The sequence below is a fragment of the Macaca mulatta genome, chromosome 7, assembly GCF_049350105.2.
Source record: "Macaca mulatta isolate MMU2019108-1 chromosome 7, T2T-MMU8v2.0, whole genome shotgun sequence".
In the NCBI taxonomy this organism is placed as follows: domain Eukaryota; kingdom Metazoa; phylum Chordata; class Mammalia; order Primates; family Cercopithecidae; genus Macaca; species Macaca mulatta.
The window spans coordinates 50,621,949-50,643,493 of record NC_133412.1 but is presented as its reverse complement, the minus strand read 5'-3'; the positions used below and the strand labels follow the sequence as shown (position 1 = coordinate 50,643,493).

Sequence of the window (21,545 nt, the reverse complement as noted above, 5' to 3'; positions counted from 1 at the left end):
AATTACACCAGTAGAGAATGGGGGAAACCTGTCTTGACAAGAATCTATATTGAACTTTTGGGCCAATTTGCCTAAGACCTATTTGCCTAAAGTCAACTTGCTTAAAGTCCCAACCACTGAAAATGTATATCCTCAGAGAACATTTGTAGCATTTTATATAACATAAAATTACTTTATAAAACATTTTGAATGTTAGATGATTCTTCCTATTTTACCAATTTTTAAAAAATATTTTATCAATAATTAAGCAAAAATTTTTAAAGTTCCTTTATTTCACATGTCTGTAAGTTATTTCTAAACTTACTGTATGTCACTTGGTAGTTTCTAATAAAGTTCTACTCCTAAGTATATACCCTAGAGAAACCAGTGTATTTTAAAACAAAAAGACTTCTGTAACAAGCATGAACAAAAAAACTCATATTCAGTTTTTATTTTTATTTTTTTAAGTGTTTTTTATGAGATAAAGTGTGGCTCTATCATGCAGGCTGGAGTGCAGTGGCATGATCTTGGGTCACTGCAACCTCCACCTCCCAGGTTCAGGCCATCCTCCCACCTCAGCTTCCTGAGTAGCTGGGACTACAGGCACACACCACCACACCCAGCTAATTTTTTGTATTTTTGGTAGAGGCAGGGTTTCGCCATATTGGCCGAGCTGGTCTTTTGTTTTGTTTTTGAAATGGAGTCTTGCTCTGTCGCGCAGAAGAGTGCAGTGGTGTGATCACGGCTCACTGCAACCTTGGCTTTCCAGGTTCAAGCCATTCTCCTGCCTCAGCCTCCTGCGTAGCTGGGATTACAGGTGCCCACCACCATGCCCAGCTAATTTTTTGTATTTTTAGTAGAGACGGGGTTTCACTATGGCAGCCAAGCTGGTCTCAAACTCCTGACCTCATGATCCGCCCGTCTCGGCCTCCCAAAGTGCTGGGATTACAGGAGTGAGCCACTGTGCCTGGCCTAAAAAAATATTTTTTAGAGACAGGGTCTTGCTATGTCAGCCAGGCTGGAGTGCAGTGATATGATCATGGTTTACTATAACCTTGAACACCTGGGCTCATGTGATCCTCCTGCCTCAGTCTCCCAAGTAGGCAGGACTATAGATGCACATCACTGTACCTGGCTAATTTTTAAAATATTCTGTAGAGATGAAGTCTTGCTATGTTGCCCAGGCTGGTATCAAACTCCTGGCCTCAAGTGATCCTCTTGCCTCTGCCTCCCAAAGTGTTGAGATTACAGGCATGAGCCACTGTGCCCAGCCTCAGTTTTATTCTTAATAACCAAACACTGGAAAGAAAACAAATGTCCATCAACAGGTAAATGGATAAACAAATTCAGCTATATTCATACGATGGATTATTACTCAGCAATAGAAAGAAATTAACTACTGATATTCTCAGCAACATGAATTAATCTCCAAAACATTACATTGAGCAAAAGCTGACAGGGAATTGGTAAGTACAATTCCATTTATATGAAGTTCAAGGACAGGCACAAATTAAAGTGTGCTGAAAGAACTGGTACAGTTCTTACCTGGTGATGGAGAAGCACTGGGAAAGAGTAAGAGGGAGTTTTCTGGAGTGTGGAAAGGTTCTATCTGTTCATCTGGGAAGTGGCCACATATGCAAAAAGTCGTATGTGACACAAAAAGTCACAGAGCTCTACTCTTAAGATTTGTGCATTTTACTTATGTAAATTCATACTAAATTACTGTTTTTAAATTTTTACATTTCATATGTTTCCATTAAAAACACACGAAGTTTTAGTATTTTTACCTCTTGTTTGCTGTTTAATTCAGTTTTTAAAAACTTTTTTGGAAAATGCAGATTTTTAGAGAAAATTAGCCACACATTCAGGTTAAGACTTATTTAGTGAGCAGATGTCATTTGAACAGCAGAAGTGAGATAAATCTCTCAGAGTACATTCAGCTCCTTTACAGTTTAAGTTTCACAACACCTAATTGGTAAATTTATGCTGGGTGATGAAACTGAAACACACACAACTTCAGAACACAGCGTCCTGAGTTCAGGTAATTGTGCATATTTGCAGCTGGGCTTCAGCCACATGCAATGTTTTCTAGACTTTCCTCAGTCTCCATGGCCTCCATGGACTCTCATCCGCCACAGCCAGTGTTGATCCTGATGGATGGTTGGCAGGCACCAGCTAGCATCCTGCTTCCATAGTCTCATTCATCTGGATCAGTCTCAACCTACTGGGCATGCTTTGAGTAACCATAAATTCCCTGAGGCTGCCAGAGTACGGTAGAGGTTGAAACTTTTGCATCATCTCTCAGGTTGGCTTGGTGTGGCCAGGAAGTAGGCTCTACAGGGCCCACCTGGCTGTCCATTCAGATTACCCACCTTCTCCCAGGATGGTGGAACCTTGTGTATGGAACAGCCCATTCCCCTAAGTCCACCTGCCTTAACCAGCATGCCAGATGCAACCCACATGTAAGTAAAATCCGAATATTTCTCTGTGAATATTCACTTGAGGCTTTATTAATACATGCTTAGTGTTGCTGTGGGCCTGGTAAAATCCCCAACTGGAACCCAGTCCCACAGTTCTAGCCATGTAATATTTTCTTCCTTCTTGGAAGACGGGAAGGTGTTAATAGATAGGATTATTGTTCTCGAGCAAGGTAGGCTAAGTCGTAGTGCTCTTTTTTGTAAGGGATCTGTCTGGTGACACTGAGCACAATGAGCGTAATTCAGTAATCCCTTGGTTAGAGACCCTCTTGTTAAAGAATCCCTCCCTCCCCTCCCTCCCTCCCTCCCTCCCTCCCTCCCTCCCTCCCTCCTTCCTTCCTTCCTTCCTTCCTTCCTTCCTTCCTTCCTTCCTTCCTTCCTTCCTTCCTTTTTCTGAGACAGTTTCACTCTTTTTGCCCAGGCTGGAGTGCAATGGAATGATCTCGGCCCATGGCAACCTCTGCCTCCCGGTTCAAGTGATTCTCCTGCCTCAGCCTCCCAAGTAGCTGGGATTACAGGTGCCTGCCACCATGCCCAGCTAATTTTGTATTTTTAGTAGAGATGGGGTTTCACCATGTTGGCCAGGTAGGTCTCAAACTCCTGACCTCAAGTGATCTGCCTGGCTCGGCCTCCCAAAGTGCTGGGATTACAGGTGTGAGCCACCATACCCAGCCAGAATCCTCTTTTCTTAGTTCCATAAATAGATTAGGGAGAACGCTGCTCCTCTGTGTACCAAATAGGTCAAGAAGAAGTTGTAAAGAGACTGCATCATGGGCCATATGACTGTTCTGGCAAGAAGAATGAGAGAAATAAGGACTTCTCTCTTTATTTGAAGAGTTGCTCAGATCAGACAGTGGGTGGAAAACAGTATGAACAATGCTGTTATTGATTTTTTTACCTTAGTTTATTATTTTTTTGATGCTGAATTGGATGGCAATTAAATGGCTTAGCCTGGACAACAGAGGGAGACCCCATCTCTACAAAATATAACAATAAATTAGCCAGACATAGTGGCATGTGCCTGTGGTCCCAGCTTCTTGGGAGACTGAGATGGGAGGATCACTTGAGCTCAGCAGGTTGAGGCTGCAGTGAGCAGTGAGCCGAGATCACGCCATTGCACTCTAGCCTAGGTGACAGAGCGAGTCCCTGTCTCAAAATAACTTTTCTTTTTTTGCGGGGGGGTGAGACAGAGACTTGCTCTGTCACCCAGGCTGGAGTGCAGGGACGTAATCTCAGCTCACTGCAACCTCCACCTCCCGGGCTCAAGCAATTCTCCTGCCTCAGTCTCCCAAGTAGCTGGGGCTACAGGCGCACACTACCACACCTGGCTAATTTTTGTATTTTAGTAGAGATGGGGTTTCACCATGTTGGCCAGGCTGGTCTCAAACTTCTGACCTAGGTGATCCTCCTGCCTTGGCCTCCCAAAGTGCTGGGATTACAGTTGTGAGCCACTGCACCCGGCCAAATAAAAATTTTTTGAAAAGAAAGAAGAGAGCTTTGGCCAGCCTCTCAAAGCTCAGCCTGGCTCCTGGGAAAGTGGTTACCAGGTGTGGCAGGCCCTGAATCAGATGTCAGGGTGTCAGGCTGTGGGTGAGGGAGACAGCGTATCATAAGGTTTAGAAGCACAATCTCTGGAGTCAGGCTGACCAAAGGCTCAATCCTGGCAAGCCATTTTACCTCTTTAAGCCTCAGTTTCCTCCTCTGTAAACTGGAGTTAAAAACTACTTCACCAGCTCATCATGAAAGTTTAAATGAGATAATAAGTATAAAGTGCCCCATACATAATGAGTCTTAATGTTATTGTTCTCTCATGACAAGAACAAGAACACACAGGAAGTACTGGGTCCCTTTCTGAGATTTTGGAGAATTAAGAGCAAATGTAAAGTGGAAAATAGTCAATATCAAAATGGAAGGCCTTCCTGGTCATTGAAGGGGCTTTAGAAATCTTGAAATATGAAGAACAATTGAGGAAACTGAGGGCATTTTACTTGGAAGAGAAAGAATTATCAAATATTTGAAGAGCTACCTTATATTCAAATAGGGGCTAAAAAGCCCTTTGCTGGCTGGTATCAGCAGCTCTCAATGAAATTCAGATCCCCAAAGCATCCTGTCCCGAAGCTAGCAGAGATTGGAGGGCAACGGCCCAGGCTCAAGGTTGGCAGCCGATGATATCCAGGGACTTGGATTGGAGGATGCTGAGCAGACACCAGGTTGGCCCTCTGGCTGGGGCGGAAGGATTTGGAACCCAGAACAGCCTAAGGAGAGGGGTGGATAGTGGTTTATCACAACTGGACCATAGCAGCCTTTTGGAGAAATACTAATGCTATTCCTAGTACTTTGTCTACATTTGAGAGAGGCCATTTCAGGTCACAGGAGCATTCCTCCTGGGTGGAGTAGAGTTTGTTTCCTTGTGGTCTGGCCAGGAAACGCCAAGCCGGGTGGCCGAGAGGCTGGCCGTCTTGGCTGGAAGGCGAAATGCTTGGCCAACTGGTCTGTCTCCAGAGAGCAGACTGGCCCGCCTCGACTGGCTGGTCCTCAGGCCACTCTTGCTGCCTGCAGAGCATCCGCCACCAGCCAGTGGATTTTCTCATTGCTAGATTTGTAAGTGACGTGATTTATGACTCTGCTCATCCATGCTGGCCCCTGGGTATACACGCTTTTGCTTCCAGGCTGGGAAGTGAATAATGAATTAATCACCCTGCCTCGGGTTCAATACGGAGCTGAGTGTTTGCAGATCTTTATTGCACTGTGCAAGCCAAGTTGAACTGCTCAATTTACACTTCTAATTCATTTGAGTTTGTGCAAGTCTGCCTGTTCGAGGGGAGCTGCAGCCTCGTGGCTGCTTAGTCTCTGAGGAAGCCTCACTTCCCCAATTCCTGGCCATTCCCTCCCTCTAAGAGTAAATGAATGTCCAAGACTTCAGGGTGCTCAGAGAAGCCAACCCACTTCCTCAGAGACTGCTCCCTTGGATGTGTCTTGTCGTAAATGGTGTTGTTTATGACAGTTCTCAGCGCAAAACAGATAGGTGCACTGATGCCAGCCTGTGTGCATGGCATAGAGAAGGCATACAGGAAATGTTTGTTGAATGAATAGTCCTGGCGCCACAACACAGACGTTTATCAAAACTAATGGCTTGCAGTCAGGGCTGGAGTCGGTTCTCTTTTGCTTAGTTCTAGTTCTCTAGGACTTGAGGAGAAGAGTTTTTATTAGGTCTCAGAGCTGATGAGATCTGAGTGATGAGATAGGGCAAATTCTCAAGTTCACTCAGAAGCAGTGGGAGGCAAAGTCTGCATTTGAAGATTTGGGACTTCCCAGCTTTGGCCATTTTTCTTCACCTCCCAAAGACATGCAGGTACTTTTCACTCAGTGCTTGAATGTGAAAAGCAGGTGCACAGAGTAAGGCTGACCCAGGCTGCATCCTGATGGGCTCTAAGAAGGGGGCACATCTATTCTAGGGACATATTCTTCCTGACCGAGTGCGGCTGAGATGCTGCCTCGTCCATCTCAACATCCAACCTCCCCACAATGCACACATCTGATCCTGCAGTCCAGAGGGACCACCACACCCCCAGTGTCTTTCTTGGGGCTTTTGTTCACCTTGTTCTATTCTCCTACTCCTTGCCTCTTTCCTTGCTACTTAAGATTCCTCCTCCTCCATTCCTCAAGACCTGCCTCTAAAGCTATCCTGTCTCAAACCTTTCCAAGCTGCTTCAAATCCATGTGGTTTCCTTTCCCTTTTGGCCTCAGCCACATGCTGCTTGTCCTTCTTTTAGCCCTTCTCTGACTCTGACCCATGTCCTCATCTCCTGACTGACTGGGCGTGGCTTCTGCCTTCTCACTCTAATTACTGGTAAAAATGTGAGGACAAGAAAGAGCCGACGGCAGCCCAACACCCACCATCAGGAACTTCCTTACAGATTAGCTACAACTACCATCTTCCATTCATCAGACACAAACATTTATAGAGCCCCTACTCCACCCAAGCACTGGGGTTGCAACAGTGAACATGACTTTACCTCTTCTTGTTTCTCCCCTCCAAGCTCCAAACACATCAACTTTCTACAATGCCCTCAAACCCACCATGTCCTCCTGCCTCAGGGCCTTGGTATATGATCTATGCCTGAAACATCCTAACTCTCCTTCTCTTCTTATTTATTCATTCTGATCTTTTAGAGCTCAACTCAAACACCAATTATTCAGGGAAAGCTATGCTGGAACCACCACCAACACCACTGCTCCTTGGTCTGGATGTTTTCTCTGAACCCCTAATCACAACTGTAACTACAGTCATTAATTATGTTGTCAGTTGTTTCCCATTCATCCCCACCCAAACCCAGGATGGAAGCTCCCTGAGGGCAGGGCCATGCCTTTCTTGCTCACTGCTCTATTTTTGTTGCCTACAACAGGACCCTACATAAAGGAAGTGCTCAACAAATATATTTCAAAGAAATAAAATGTATCATTAAAGACATTTTTAAAATATCATCTTGTATTCTAGTCTAGGAGACTTATCAATGGGAGAAGTGTGGTCAGTGGGCATGAGAGCCAGACACTGGTGATTTCCATTTCACATGCCATTCTAATTTGTAGAAAACACCAGAACAGGGCAGAGGGGAAGAAAGATGCTGGTGAAGGTGCTTTATTCTTGCAACACACTGCTCCCACAGAACGCTGCAGGCAGAGTCTGAGATAGGAGGAGTCCTGGTAAGGACACATGTTGCGGATTGAAATTTTTGGTGTGCTCCATCATAGAAGACCCAGGGGGTGTACCTTATGAGATTCAGCTAGCCATGAGCTGAGCTCTGCAAGTTTGCCTGCTGTCAACTGAAACCAAATGGGTTATAGAGTAGGGCCTTTGTAGAACTTACAAAAACATAAGATTAGCAGAATATTATTCACTATAGAAATCAGAAAAAAAAAAAAAAAATCCCTGGTGTGATTCCATCTTGCACAGCTCTCCTCTGGAGTAGTCATTTATCTCTATCCACCTTCTCTCCCACCTAAGAGTGTGCCACCATCCCCAGGAAGATTCAATGGACATGGACATGAGCTCCCTGAGGCCCCAGAGCTATCTTTTTGGTTGTGAACTAAAGGCCAATCAAGATAATCACTTTAAGGTGGATAATAATGAAAATGAGCACCAGTTATCTTTAGGAACAGTCAATTTAGGGGCTGGTGCAAAGGATGAATTGCACATTGTTGAAGCAGAGACAATGAATTACGAAGACAGTTCAATTAAAGTAACACTGGCAACTTTGAAAATGTCTGTACAGTCAACGGTTTCCCTTGGGGGCTTTGAAATAACACCACCAGTGGTCTTATGGTTGAAGCTTGGTTCAGGGCCAGTGCACATTAGTGGACAGCATTTAGTAGCTGTGGAAGAAGATGCAGAGTCAGAAGATGACGAGGAGGAGGATGGCCGGGCGCACTGGCTCACCCCTGTAATCCCAGCACTTTGGGAGGCCGAGGAGGGCAGATCACGTGGTCAAGAGATCGAGAGCATCCTGGCTAACACGGTGAAACCCCATCTCCACTAAAAATACAAAAAATTAGCCGGGCATGGTGGCGGGCGCCTGTAGTCCCAGCTACTCGGGAGGCTGAGGCAGGAGAATGGCCTGAATCTGGGAGGCGGAGCTTGCAGTGAGCCGAGATTGCACCACTGCACTCCAGCCTGGGAGACAGAGCCAGACTCTGTCTTAAAAATTAAAAAAAAAAAAAAAAAAGAGGAGGATGTGAAACTCTTAAGTATATCTGGAAAGTGATCTGCTCCTGGAGGTGGTAGCAAGCTTCCACAGTAAAAAGTAACACTTGCTGCTGATGAAGAAGAATAAGAAGGAGAAGGAAGAAGAAGGAAGAAGATTTTGATGAGGAAACTGAAGAAAAAGCACCAGTGAAGAAATCTATACAAGACACTCCAGCCAAAAATGCACAGAAGTCAAATCAGAATGGAAAAGACTCAAAACCATCAACACCAAGATCAAAAGGACAAGAATCCTTCAAAAAACAGGGGGAAAAAAACTCCTAAAACACCAAAAGGACCTAGTTCCACAGAAGATATTAAAGCAAAAATGTAAGCAAGTACAGAAAAAGGTGGTTCTCTTCCCAAAGTGGCAACCAAATTCATCAATTATGTAAAGAATTGTTTCTGGATGACTGACCAGGAGGCTATTCAAGATCTCTGGCAGTGCAGGAAGTCTCTTTAAGAAAATAGTTTAAACAGTTTGTTAAAAATTTTCCATCTTACTTCATTTCTCTAACAGTTGCTATTTGGCTGTCCTTTTATAATGCAGACTGAGAACTTTCCCTACCATGTTTGATAAATGTTGTCCAGGTTCCATTGCCAAGAATGTGTTGTCCAAAATTCCTGTTTAGTTTTTAAAGATGGAAATCCACCCTTTGCTTGGTTTTAAGTATGTATGGAATGTTATGATAGGACATAGTAGTAGCAGTGGTCAGACATGGAAATGGTGGGGAGACAAAAATATACATGAAATAAAACTCAGTATTTTAATTAAAAAAAATCAGAAAAAATAGAAAATCAATTAGCATCTTTAATTAAGGGATGCAAGAAGACATCCCATTTCTGCTCTCTAAAGCTAGAGCAGAAAGTCATATGCAAAGGAAGCACTAAAATTTTTAAGAAATGCAATGACCTGTGTGCGAATTCAAATTGGAGATAGTAAAAAAGAACCCTGAGAAACCCAAATAGTGATGTCAAGGAAAAAAAAAAATGAGAAACTTTTTAAAAGAGGAAAAGTCATGAAAATGGTAAAGATACACAGGGAGGATTTTAAAAATTAGGAATCTGGCCGAGCAGGCTGGCTCACACCTGTAATCCCAGCACTTTGGGATGCTAAGGCAGGTGGGTCATTTGAGGTCAGGAGTTTGAGACCAGCCTGGCCAACATGGCGAAAATCCATCTCTACTAAAAATACCAAAAAAAAAAAAATTAACCGGGCATGGTGGCGGGCACCTGTAGTCCCAGCTACTCAGGAGGCTGAGGCAGGAGAACCGCTTGAACCCAGGAGGAGGGGGCTGCAGTGAGCCAAGATCGCACCACTGCACTCCAGCCTGGGTGACAGAGTCTCACTATATATATATATATATATATATATATATATATATATATATATATATGTATATATGTATATATAATGAAACTCTCATATATTATATATGTATATAGATTAGGAATATATATTTATAAATATATATTAGGAATATATATTTATAATACCTATTATTTATAATTATATATATATAATATATATATGTATTAGGAATCTGCCTTAAGTAAATTAGATGTTTTCAGGGCAACAATCAGAACATTTGAAATAAGCAATAATTGAAGACCCACTAAAAAGATTTCCCTAAGTGGTAAAATGTTCTGAGTCTGCATATTAGAAAATTTTACTACATTCAAAAGGTAACACAGAAAATCAGCATCTACGCACATCCTGATAACACTCTTGAATTCTACTAACAGAGAAGATTCCTTTAAGGATGTAGGCACACAAAATCAGTTATCTACAGGGACAAAATTAGGTTGACCTCAGACTCAACAACATTAAACGCCAGAGAACATGACAGTAATATCTACAAATATTTGAGAGGAAAGCTTTGTGACATAACATGGTTAAGTGTGGCCACCGTGACTTCTGTGGATAAAGGCCATGGAAAGATATTTTTAGAAAATATACCATCAACATCGCCTTCTTCACATATCCTTCTTTTAAAAATTACCTGTAGATGTGCTCCTGCAGACTTCAAGATAAACCAAACCAAGAACTCAAAAACAAATGGGGGAAGAAGATAGTTTGGCAGCTTCTTACAAAACTATACATAAACCAGCAATTGCACTCTTTGTTCTTTACCTGAGTGAGTTGAAAGCTTATGTCCCTATAAAGCATACAAATGTTTGCAGTGGCTTTACTCAAAATTGGGAAGCAACCAAGATGTCCTTGAATAGGTGCATGGATAAATAAACTGTGGGACATCCAGACAATAGAGTATTATTCAGTACTAAAATGAAAGGAGCTATCAAGCCATGAAAAGACCCACAGGAATGTTAAATGCATATTACTAAGTGAAAGAAACCAATCTAAAAAGGCTACATACTGACTGATTCCAACTATATGACATTCTGGAAAAGGTGAAACTATGGAGACAGTGGTTGCCAGGAGATTGGGAAGAGGGAGGGAGAGAAGGATGAATAGGTGCTACACAGGGAATTCTTAAGGTAGTGAAGCTACTCTGTATGATATGCAGTGATGGATACATGGTTGTTATGCATTTGTCAAAGTCTATAGAATGTACAACATCAAGAAGGAACCCTAAAGTAAACTATAGACTTTAGTTAATAATAATGTATCACTATTGGCTCATCAACTGTAACAAATGTATCACACTAATGCAAGATGTTCATAATACAAGAAATTGGGGTGGGGATGATGGGATATATATGAGTGAGGAGATCTCTGTTTACTCTCCTCTCAATTTTTTTTGTAAATCTAAAACTACTCCAAAGAATCTATTGATTTAAGTGGAAGTAATGATATCAAAGGACTGGCAAGTCTTCTTAGATTAGATCCCAAATTCGGTTGAACTGCATGTATTCAGTGGTCTTCAGCAGCCTGAGGGCAAATCTAGACCCCCCAAAGTCCTTCCCTTGGTGGTTTTCTGCTGTTTTCTTCAAGCTCTGCCATGTCAGAACTCTGTTTGCCATTTTTCTTGCCCTATTTGATGGCTCTTGAGCAACCCCAATTCTCTTCTGGTCCAGTTCTTACTAACAGAGGTCACATCCTTTATATTGTTGGTATTCTATGCTAGGAGAATCACTAAACATTTTTATCTTTCCCTTTACAACAGTGGAGCTGCACATAATGACATAGCAACCATTTTCATAATCAAGGAAGCTGAATAGCTGAAAAACTAGTCAGTTTACACTATCCAAAGCCCAAAGGCTCAGAAACAGGCAGCACCAGATACCTTGGGAAGTAGGAGTAAAAGTTGATCTGAAAAGAGAAAGGTGGGTGAAAGTCTGTTAAAGAAGCACATATCCCCCAGATGCCCTCATCCACTCAGCTCAGCTAGGGAGCATCCCTCTCTCACTCTGTAGAAAACTGTAGGGTTATTCTCTGGAGAGTACAAAACAAGTTCTCTAGGCTAAAAAATACCAGACACAATTGAAGGCAAGGATGAGATAATGGAAGCTGATGCATCTAGCTTTCTTCTCACACCTGGATTTCAGAATTCTAGAAACCATATACACTTCCAAAAGGAAATTGGGAGAAACTTCTATGGGACTTTAACTAGTCTCTAAGAGAAAAATAAAAACTAAGAAATTAATAACAGGATTCTCTGCAAAATGACCCAGGAGGACCATTATATTGTGAAACCCTCAGCTGACAAGGCTTTTCCACTGGCCTGAATGTCTAATCAGCTTTTCAGTGCCCTACTCCTTTAAGTAGACAGTACATGAAAAAATGACATCATTAATTATCAAGGAAATGCAAATCAGAACCATAATGAGGTAACAATACGCACCCTCTAGGATGTCTAAAATTAAAAAACTGACAGTACCAAGTGTTGATGAAAATGCAGAGCAATTAGAATGCTCACATTGCTGATGAGAGTGTACAACTGGTACAACCACTTTGGAAAATAGTTCGACAGTTTCTTATAAAGTTATGAATACCCTTGCCATAAAACACAGTAATTTCACAACTTGGTATTTAGCCAAGAGAAACAGAAATGGTTTTCCATATAAAGAGTCGTACGTGAATGTTAATAACAGATTTATGCTCCAAACTGAAAGCAAGCCAAATGTCCACCAATAAATGAATGAATGAACAAAGTGTGGTGTATTAATATAATGGAATTAATTAATAGAATAGAATAAAAAGGAAAGTAAACCACAGATTCACACATGATCGATGAATTTCAAAAACATTAGATATGCTACATTCCTCTGAAATTCTAGAGTCAGTTAACTAATATATAATGGCATAAAGCAAATCAGGGGTCCCTGGCGCTGGAGGCGGGCAGTGGGAGGGGGACTGTAAAGGGGCACCAAGGGTAATGGAAGTGTTTCATGTCTTGATTGTGGTGGAGGTCACATTTTATTTTTCACATGCCTGCCAATGTATGTCACATATGTGCCAATACATGTCAAAATGTAGTGAACTTTACATTAAAATTGGAACATTTGTTGTATGTCAATTATACCAATGGAATGAAAATACAAATTATATCTCAGTGAGGTTGACTGGAAAATAATTCATGACACAAGCAAGAATCACTGAACATTTAAGGAAAGCATGTAATACGGAAGGCAGAGGCCTGGGGAAAACACATGGAAGAGGCAAGATGAAGAAAACAGACCTTTTATGGACAAGAAAACATTAAAAAATAGAATCTCACCATTAATCTTCAGAGATATTTTCTTCAAAAATGATACATCTACAAAACAAGAAAGGTTGCTATAGGAAAAGAATATTCAGAGAACAAAAAAGAACTTTTGTAAATTAAAAATACAATAGTAAAAACGTTTTAAACTGAAAAAGGTAAATTGGAAAACTGTAAGAAAACCTTCCAGAAAGTAGAAGGAGAAAACTAAATGGATGAAAATAAAAAATAAAATTAGGGGCCAATTTAGGTTCAAGATGTGAATTACAGGAGTTCCACAAAGAGAAAAGAAAGAAAACAGGAAAAAAAAATCATCGAAGAAATAATTCAAGAAAGTTTTCCAGAACCGGAGACTAAGTGTTTCCAGATTGAAAGAGCCCATTGAATATCTAGTGGATGAAAACAGACTAACTCACATCATGACAAAATTTCAGAAACTAAAGACAAAGAGGAGAGGCTTCCAGAAAGCGGGAATAGTCAAGAACCAGAATTGCTTTAGGCTTCTTGGTTACAGCATTAGAAGCTAGAAGACAGGGACTCTTTCAAAACTTCTGAGGGAGAATTCTAACTGACGTAGAATTTTAAATCTAGCCAAATCATCAATTATTGATGAGGGTATAATAAATTTTTAGACATGGAGGGTCTCAAAAATGTACTTCTTATATATTGTTTTTAGAATACTAGTAGTTAGGAAACTACTAGAGACTGTGATTCATCAAAACAAAAGATTAAATGTAGAAAGAGATGGGGGCCGGGTGCAGTGGCTCAGCCTATAATCCCAGCACTTTGGGAGGCTGAGGTGGGTGGATTCCTTGAGGTCAGGAGTTCAAGATCAACCAGGGCAACATGGGGAAACCCCACCTCCGCAAAAAATTCAAAAATTAGCTGGGCCTGGTGGCGTGTGCCTGTAGTCCCATCTACTCAGGAGGCTGAGGCAGGAGGATCACTTGAGCCCAGGAGATGGAGGTTGCAGTGAGCTGAGATTATGCCACTGCCCTCTAGCCTGGGTGACAGAGGGAGACACTGCCTCAAAAAAAAAAAAAAAAAAAAAAAAAAGTGGGAATCGGAGACTGGAGTATCTAGGAAGGAAATGAGGGAACTCCCCAGATGATGGTGAGAGGGAACCCGAGATAACATCTGTATCACAGCCAGCTCAAACTAGAGCAGGTCAGAGGGCTACAAGGGCAGGTACTTCAAGAAAATGAACTTGAATAAATTGCTGATGCATCTGGAGATACCATGAGCAGATCTGGGGAAGCAACTGAGAATTTGGGCTTGAGTTGGTGACAATAATGCCCAAAAACCTAAGCAAATAGAAAAATTAAGACAGGTCATTCCAGGGCAAATAAAACCTTATTCGGGAAAGGAAAAGTAGTCTTAATTACAGGACACTCATAGTTCAGCTATGAAAAATGCTTACATCATCAAAATATTGTAAATATTGAATACTGATGTAACCAATTGATGATGTAAATGAATTGAGAGCATAAGGAGATGGAAAATATGCGTGCTTGTGAAAAATCTTGAAGCAGCAGTAGAAGCATGTTATTTAATAATTCAGAGGAAAATGGAATCAGCTAAAGAGTTGAATGTGGTTGCTCCTGGGAAGCAAGAAATTAAGGGAAAGGGTAATGACTGTAATTTTTGTAACAAGTTTTGCAGACCTCTTAAAACCCAGCATGTGATACCTAGCTCCTTCGAGAAATGGCTGATTCCAGGGCTAGGACAGGATGAGTACAAGATGAGCCTAGAGCAGATCTTTGTGCCAGAAAGTAACAAAGTGCTCAAAGAAAGCTGGAAGCAGGTCACAAGGACATGAGCCAGCTTGAAGAGCTCCCTCTGGCCATCTCTGGGACACCGTGAACACCAAAATACTTAAATACAATAATGTGTTATGAACAGGCTGTTGTGAAAAAAATAATAATTAGCCTATACTGAAAATGATAAATAACAAATAATAAACACATAAATGGGAGAGAAGGGAGGACTCTTGAAGAAGGCCAGAAGTCCACTAGCGAATGTGGAAGGAGTACTGGAGTTAGAAAACCATCATTTTGTAATCATCATGCTAAAGATTGGATCAGGCAAGATCATCAGTAGATACTAATTCTAGAGGAAATTTTGATGAGAAACAGAATATTTATATGGTCTTAAAGTGTCTATCCAAAGGCCACTTATTAGTTGCAATGAAGAAAAAAAGGAAACTAATTCTATAGTGGGAGAAATAGGATGACACCTTGACAGGGTGATCAAAATTCAGCACAGCTCTGAGGGATCAGTGAACATTCTGTGCTTCCAAATGTGACACCCTGAAAAGGACACAGTATCTCCAATACAGTATTCTGGCCATGAAGGCATAGCCATAATTTAATCTAAATGAAACATTTATATAAATGAGTAACATCCTAGTTTAAAAGGTAGGTGGGAGGGACTGCATTCTCGAAAGAAAAGTCACTGTCATAAAAGTCAAAAAAAGGCTGTGAAAATGTTCCAGATTATGACAACTTATCACAATGCTTGACCCTAGACTAGATTCTGTGCTGAAGGACAGAGACGCCATTACAGACATTATCAGAGCAACTGACAAAACTGGAATATGGACAGTAGATTAGATTAAATTATTGTATCAATGCAAGTAATAAATGTATGAAATTAATCACTGTACCATGGTTATGTGAGAAAATATCTCCATTCTTTGGAAATACCAAAGTATTTAGGGGTAAATGACCACGATCTATAACTTACCTTCAAATGTTCCCCAAAAAAATATTCTGAGAGAGAGAGAGAGAGGAGAGAGAAGGAGAGAAAACAGGATAAAGCAAATGAGTTTAAAATGTTATCAATAAATAAATTAAGATATATGAGTGTTCCTTATTCTATTTTTATTCTATTTTTATTTTTTATAAGTTTGAAATTATTGTCAGATTAAAAGTTTAAAAGAAACTAAGCACATTTTAATAACTCCAAAATTTTCATTACAAAAATTTAATTATAAAAGTAATAATACTAAAAAAAGAGTAATAATACAAGAAACACTGTGTTTCTTGTATTATTAAGAACCTTATAAGCCTTAAGAAATAAAATATTACTGAAGGATTTGAAAAAAAATCACATTGAGCAACCTGAGTATTGAATATGTTATTTGGGAAAGGCTAATAAACCACAGATGTCATAGATACAGATATAGATCAGTTATAGATTAGATAGATAGATAGATAGATTTCCATGTCCTGCTTCACATTTTTGTTCCATTTAGAAACTGTTAATATGTACTCACAATGCTTAAAGTTCAGCATATACCGTATGGTCTCAGTAATTTGAAAAATGCTAAAGTATAACTACAAAAATTATATTATTTAAGAAAATATATACAACTGACTTTAATTTTCTGCTTCAAAAATTTATGTGTTTTCCAAACTTTCTCTAATAAGCATATATTACATTTATCAATATGGATGCAATTTTTAAAATCAGCCTTATAATTTTACATGTATTATATGATCACAATCATGTAAAACTACAGACAATAAAAAAGAAAAGGTAACGTTATAAAAATGATTATTTCTGGGTGGTGAGAACATGAGTTTTTTTCTTCTTTCTGTGTTTCCATATTTTCCTAATTACTGCTATTATGATAAATCATTTTGTTTTTTATCAACGAGAGTTACAGATTATTTTTAAAGTGAGGTCCTCACCTCACTCTATGCACCAAAGTTAATTCCAGTGATTTTAGAGAATTAATTTTACAAATTTTAGCAAACTAGGAGAACATAAAATCAAATACAAATCAAACCTCTTGAAGGGAGTGGTTTTCAAAACTTAGGAATACTAAGAGAAATCACAAAGAAAAATATTTGCTATACAAAAATTCTGTAATATTGTCTTCAGAATAGCATCTTAAGTCTTGAGGGCGTAACTCCACACGTTGAAAGATATGCTGACATAAGGCTCCTAACCATTCAACCCACTGAACCATTCAATCTCCCTCCAGTCTCCTCGCCTTCCTGGCTCAGGTTGGCCCTGGTCGTCATTCCCTTCACTTCCACCTCTCCTGCAAGACAACCTGAGGGGTTCTGGTGCACAGGCACCCTTCTTGACCTTGACATGAAGCAATTACAATTCTTGACACTCTCCATTCTTCTCTTTGCTTCCTGACTCTACAAAGGATGAAAACTATAGAAAGCTAGCATCCCTTTTTTTTTTTTTTTTTTTTTTTTAATCCCACTTCCTGCCAGAAGGCTCTCTTCCCAGCTTGGCCAAGGACTCCTGCAGAAGGGCCAGCGCGGCATCCTCCTCTCTCCAGGACGCATCTTTGTCTGGATCGCGGTGCTGTCTCCGGCAGCGAGGCACACCATCTGCTCCTGCCTCCCACCAGCTGCCGTCTCATCTTAGCTCTCTGTCTCCCCTGAGAACTCCCTGACTTTCAGGCCCATGGTATTCTCTCCTGCCCTTGCTCAGGAGGGGGCCTTATCTTCTGGGAGCTTTCATAATCTCTCCCCATCACTTAGCATTGCCCTGGTTTCCCCGCGAGGCCTGAGATCTGAAGCCTTCCCCACTGAGTCCCCTACTGTCATCTACACCATCACACGGGGTGATAGCAGAGGGCGTGCATCTTGGGAAATGCTTGAGAGAGCTCACAGGGGACTTAGAGCTTCTGCCAGGAAGAAAACAGATCCCGGGGCTCCAAGCCCCAGGGGATCTTAGTTTAAATTCCCATATGGAGTCTCAAACTTGTGAATCATATCCAAAGTGGTATCTATGTAGGGAACTTTGGTATCTATGTAGGGAACACTCTCTTCACACCGTGTCTTTCTCTGCTCTCACACCACCACAGCAACAGTCACCCACACAGAAGGCTTCTGTGACCGAAAGTTCCCCCCCACACCAACCAGTGGACCGCAGCTGGGTGTCCTCCAATTCAATTCTGATGCTATCCACCTGGAGAGTGTCTCAGATCCCACAGGCTGCAGGCTCAGTGCCCAAGACTGCCCCGACATATCCGCAGACACCAGTCGCAAGTCTAGGCCTCTGGAACTTCTGATCACCCGGCTTCAAGTTGGGGTCTCCATGATCCCCTCTTTAGGTTCAATTAATTTGCTGGAGCGGCTCACAGAACTCACATTTGCTGATTTGTTATAAAGGATATTACAAAGGAGGAGATGTGTAGAGTGAGGTATGGGGGAGGGGGCGCGGAGCTTCCGTGCCCTCCCTGGGTGCCACCCTCCGGGAGCCTCCAAGTGTTCAGCTATCTGGAAGCTCTCTGACCCCAGTCCCCTTGAGATTTTATGGAAGCTTCGTGATGTCAGTGTCCCTTCCCCCAGTGTATAGGGTGGGACCCTCCCTGGACAAGGCTCCTAAGGCTCTAAGGCCCACCATCAGAAAGGTGGGGGAAGATCACAGTCCTGCTTTGAAGCAGGGGAAAGGAGGACAGGAGAAGTTTGGAGAGAAGAGCACATCCATTTAGCTCAGACTCTTTTCCACCTAGAACGCTCTCCCCGACATGTCTCCACATTTTTAAGTCAGGCACATCCGTCCGACCCGGAAGAAATGCTGTCTCCTTCAGGAAGTCTTCTCTGCTCTTCCAGATGAATGTCATCATTCCTCCTTCTCAAATTCACTAGTCCTGTATTCAGACATCCCCTAGGAAGAATGTATGCCATCCATGCCCTGCTACAATGCCTGTCCCCTCCCTTTCTCGGCCTGCTTCTGAGGCCTCAGCAGCTGCAAGGCCCAGCTTGGTCAAGTTACAATTGACTGAGCCAAGGTGCTTGCAGACCCAGACCTATCACAGTACTCATTCTCAGACATGAAATTCCTACCCAGACCACAGAGCTCTGTGTGCATGGCTCTCTCGTGTCCTGCAACCCTGCAGTCTTCATCATTACCTGATCTGTGCCAGGCTCAGGACACATGAGCCCAGGAGGGTTCCCATAACACAAATGGGTTACTGATGGCTCATTTTCTTCTTCCCCTCATTATGGGTCAGGTCCCTAGAAGCAGAGTCAAAGATGGAGATTCTTAAGTGATGTTTTGAGGGAGTGCTCTCAGGAGAAACCTATAGGGGAGTGAGAGGAGCAGGAGAAGGTGGGGGAAGGAACTCAGTGAGAATGTCAGGGGAAATCCAGCCACAGATTGATCCCCTGGGGAGCCCTGGAGCACAAAGTGTACCACCAAGGTCATCCTGCCCAGAGGCAATAGGGCTGGGCTGGTAGACCCCCCATTTATCAGCTATTGGCCACAATGCCTCCAGAGTAGGGTAAGAGGGGACTTGTAACCCCCCATACCTCCAGCCTCTGGGGAAGGGTACAGGTGTGTGCAATTAGCAGCCAACACCCACAGCAGCTCAGAGATGGGGCACTCTCTCGGTAAAGGGTGTCTAAGTGAGACACCAACAATATCTATTGTACCTCCTTACTTTATCTCAGTCACACATATTTTGACATGTCTGTCACCAGCTTACTCTTATTTTTTTTTTAATCTTCATAGACATGAACACAACCGACTAATTCCAATCTTGATCAGTAATACTGAAACCCCAGACTCCTTGCTTCCATGGACTAGACAAGCGTTCGTTTGGAATTGTTACCACAGAATTTTAGACACCATCTAGTGTTGTTTCTCCATTTCATAGATGAAGAAATCGAGGCACAGAGAGACATGCTTTACCTTGTCCAGCAAATTTTGTGGCAGAACCGAGGCAGAGGCTGCCTAACTGTCAGGCAAGAGCTATTTCACCATACCTCTATTTCTGCTTATAGCACTGCATTAGGACTATTTTGCTAAGATTTTCCAATCAATCATTATTGGAAATGACTATTAGATAGAATGTTTGGGAAAAAGTTACATGCCAGGAATAGTATTCCCTCCTGTGGTTTATGTCTTAGATGAGGATGTGGAGTTAAGCCAGATATAGAACCTACTTTAAACCTTACAGAGTTTTTAAACCAAACTTGAACCTTCTGGAGTTCATTTATTTATTCTTGGCAACTTTCAGCTTCCTGATTCTTGGAAAGTTGCTGGCTCATTTAGAAGAAAAACTCATGAGACTTCTTGTGCATTGAGTAGCTCTTACAAAACAGTCTTTTGAAGTGTAAAGTGTAAATGAATAAGAAGCAGAAGACAGAAGTTCTCCTAAAATACACATGGATGTAATCATTAAGGCAACAGGCACTCTAGCAAAATGCATAATTGTTTCTTGGGCCTGAAACACTGTGGAAATAGTCTTGCGCTCAGCAAATCCCAATCATGGTAGAATATTTCCTTTGTCTGAGACTCTCTTTAACTATGTGAGTGACATAGGTTGATGCCAAAGGGCAGCAGAGGGGGCATGGCCAGGCCTAGATTCACTCCACATTGTCTCCCAAGCATTTCTCTTACAATAATATCCTCTATCAATTGAGCTTCTTTCTGCTTCCTAATTCAAATTGGTCAGAATCATATGATGCCTAATTAAAACAACTGCTTTTCTGCATTTAAAGGCCTAATACTCTGAAGGTTAAATGCCATGGAAGAAGGGTCTCCTCAGAACACAGATAATTTCTTTTGATACATATAAAAGTTTTTGCTTCTTATTTGGCCTTTAAGAGATCAACTGGTCTTAGTCCTGCTTCACACTTCGGGTTTCTTCTAGTCCAAGTTCAGTTCAAGTTTCATTAAGAGTTCTTCCTTTTTTTGCGAGGTGGGAGCGGGGAGATATGGTTTTGCTCTGTCACCCAGGCTGGAGTGCAATGGTGCAGTCATGGCTCACTGCAGCCTTAACCTCCCAGGCTCAAGCAGTCCTCACACCTCAGCCCATGCCACTACCAAACCCAACTAATTTTTTTTCATTTTTTGTAGAGATGGGGTTTCACCATGTTGCCCAGGCTGGTCTCAAACTTCTGGGCTCAAGTGATCCACGTGCATTGGCCTCCCAAAGTGAGATTACAGGCGTGAGTCAATGCACCTATCCCAATTTCTTAAACAGTTCCATTCTGTTGTCTGTTATAGAAGATGGCTTTCTTCCTTAATAGCTGGTCTATCTGTTGAGGCAAAGAGCAAAATAAGCAATTGTCTAGTGTCCGGAAACTCATTTTGGTTGTTCTAGACAATTGGTTCCCAGTTCACCACCCACATTACTCCTCTTCAGCATGATCCAGGGAGAGTATTGTAAATTCTCCCTCCACTGCACAGTTAACACGGACCATCACCACTCCTACGCAACTGCAAAAAATGTTCAAGGCCAGTTTTAATTATGTTCATGAGCTATTAAACATTCCAGATCTCCCTACTATTTTGAAAGATGGCAGAAACAGCATAGCTGAGTAGATGGGGCACAGGGTTTGGAGTCAACTGATCCAGGTTTAAATCCTGGTTTTCCTCCTCATTAGCTCTGTGGCTTTGGGTAAGAGACTTGACATTTCTGAACCTAAGCTTCCTCATCTGTATACTAGAGGTAACATTGCTTAGCTTGCAGGGTAGTCGTGAGGGTCTAATAAGTTAATGTTCAAAGATGACCAGCCCATAGTAGGTGCTCAAAAACTGGGAGTAGTTACTATTATTCTTGTTTTGGTGACATCTGTCCTTCACTGCAGATTGTACAAGGGTACCCAAATCTTAAAGACCTCTGCCGGCATCTGGGGCCAAACTCTGAACCATTGCTGTGAGCTAGTACCACCAGCCACTTACTGTGCTTTTTCTCTTCCT

The 21,545-nt window shown here is 41.8% G+C and overlaps 1 pseudogene; it reads left to right on the top strand.

Moving 5' to 3' along the window:
• The window catches only part of LOC144329769 (nucleophosmin-like), a 46,682-nt pseudogene extending 38,023 nt beyond the window's left edge, over window positions 1-8,659 (top strand).
• Window positions 8,660-21,545: the final 12,886 nt, after the last annotated feature.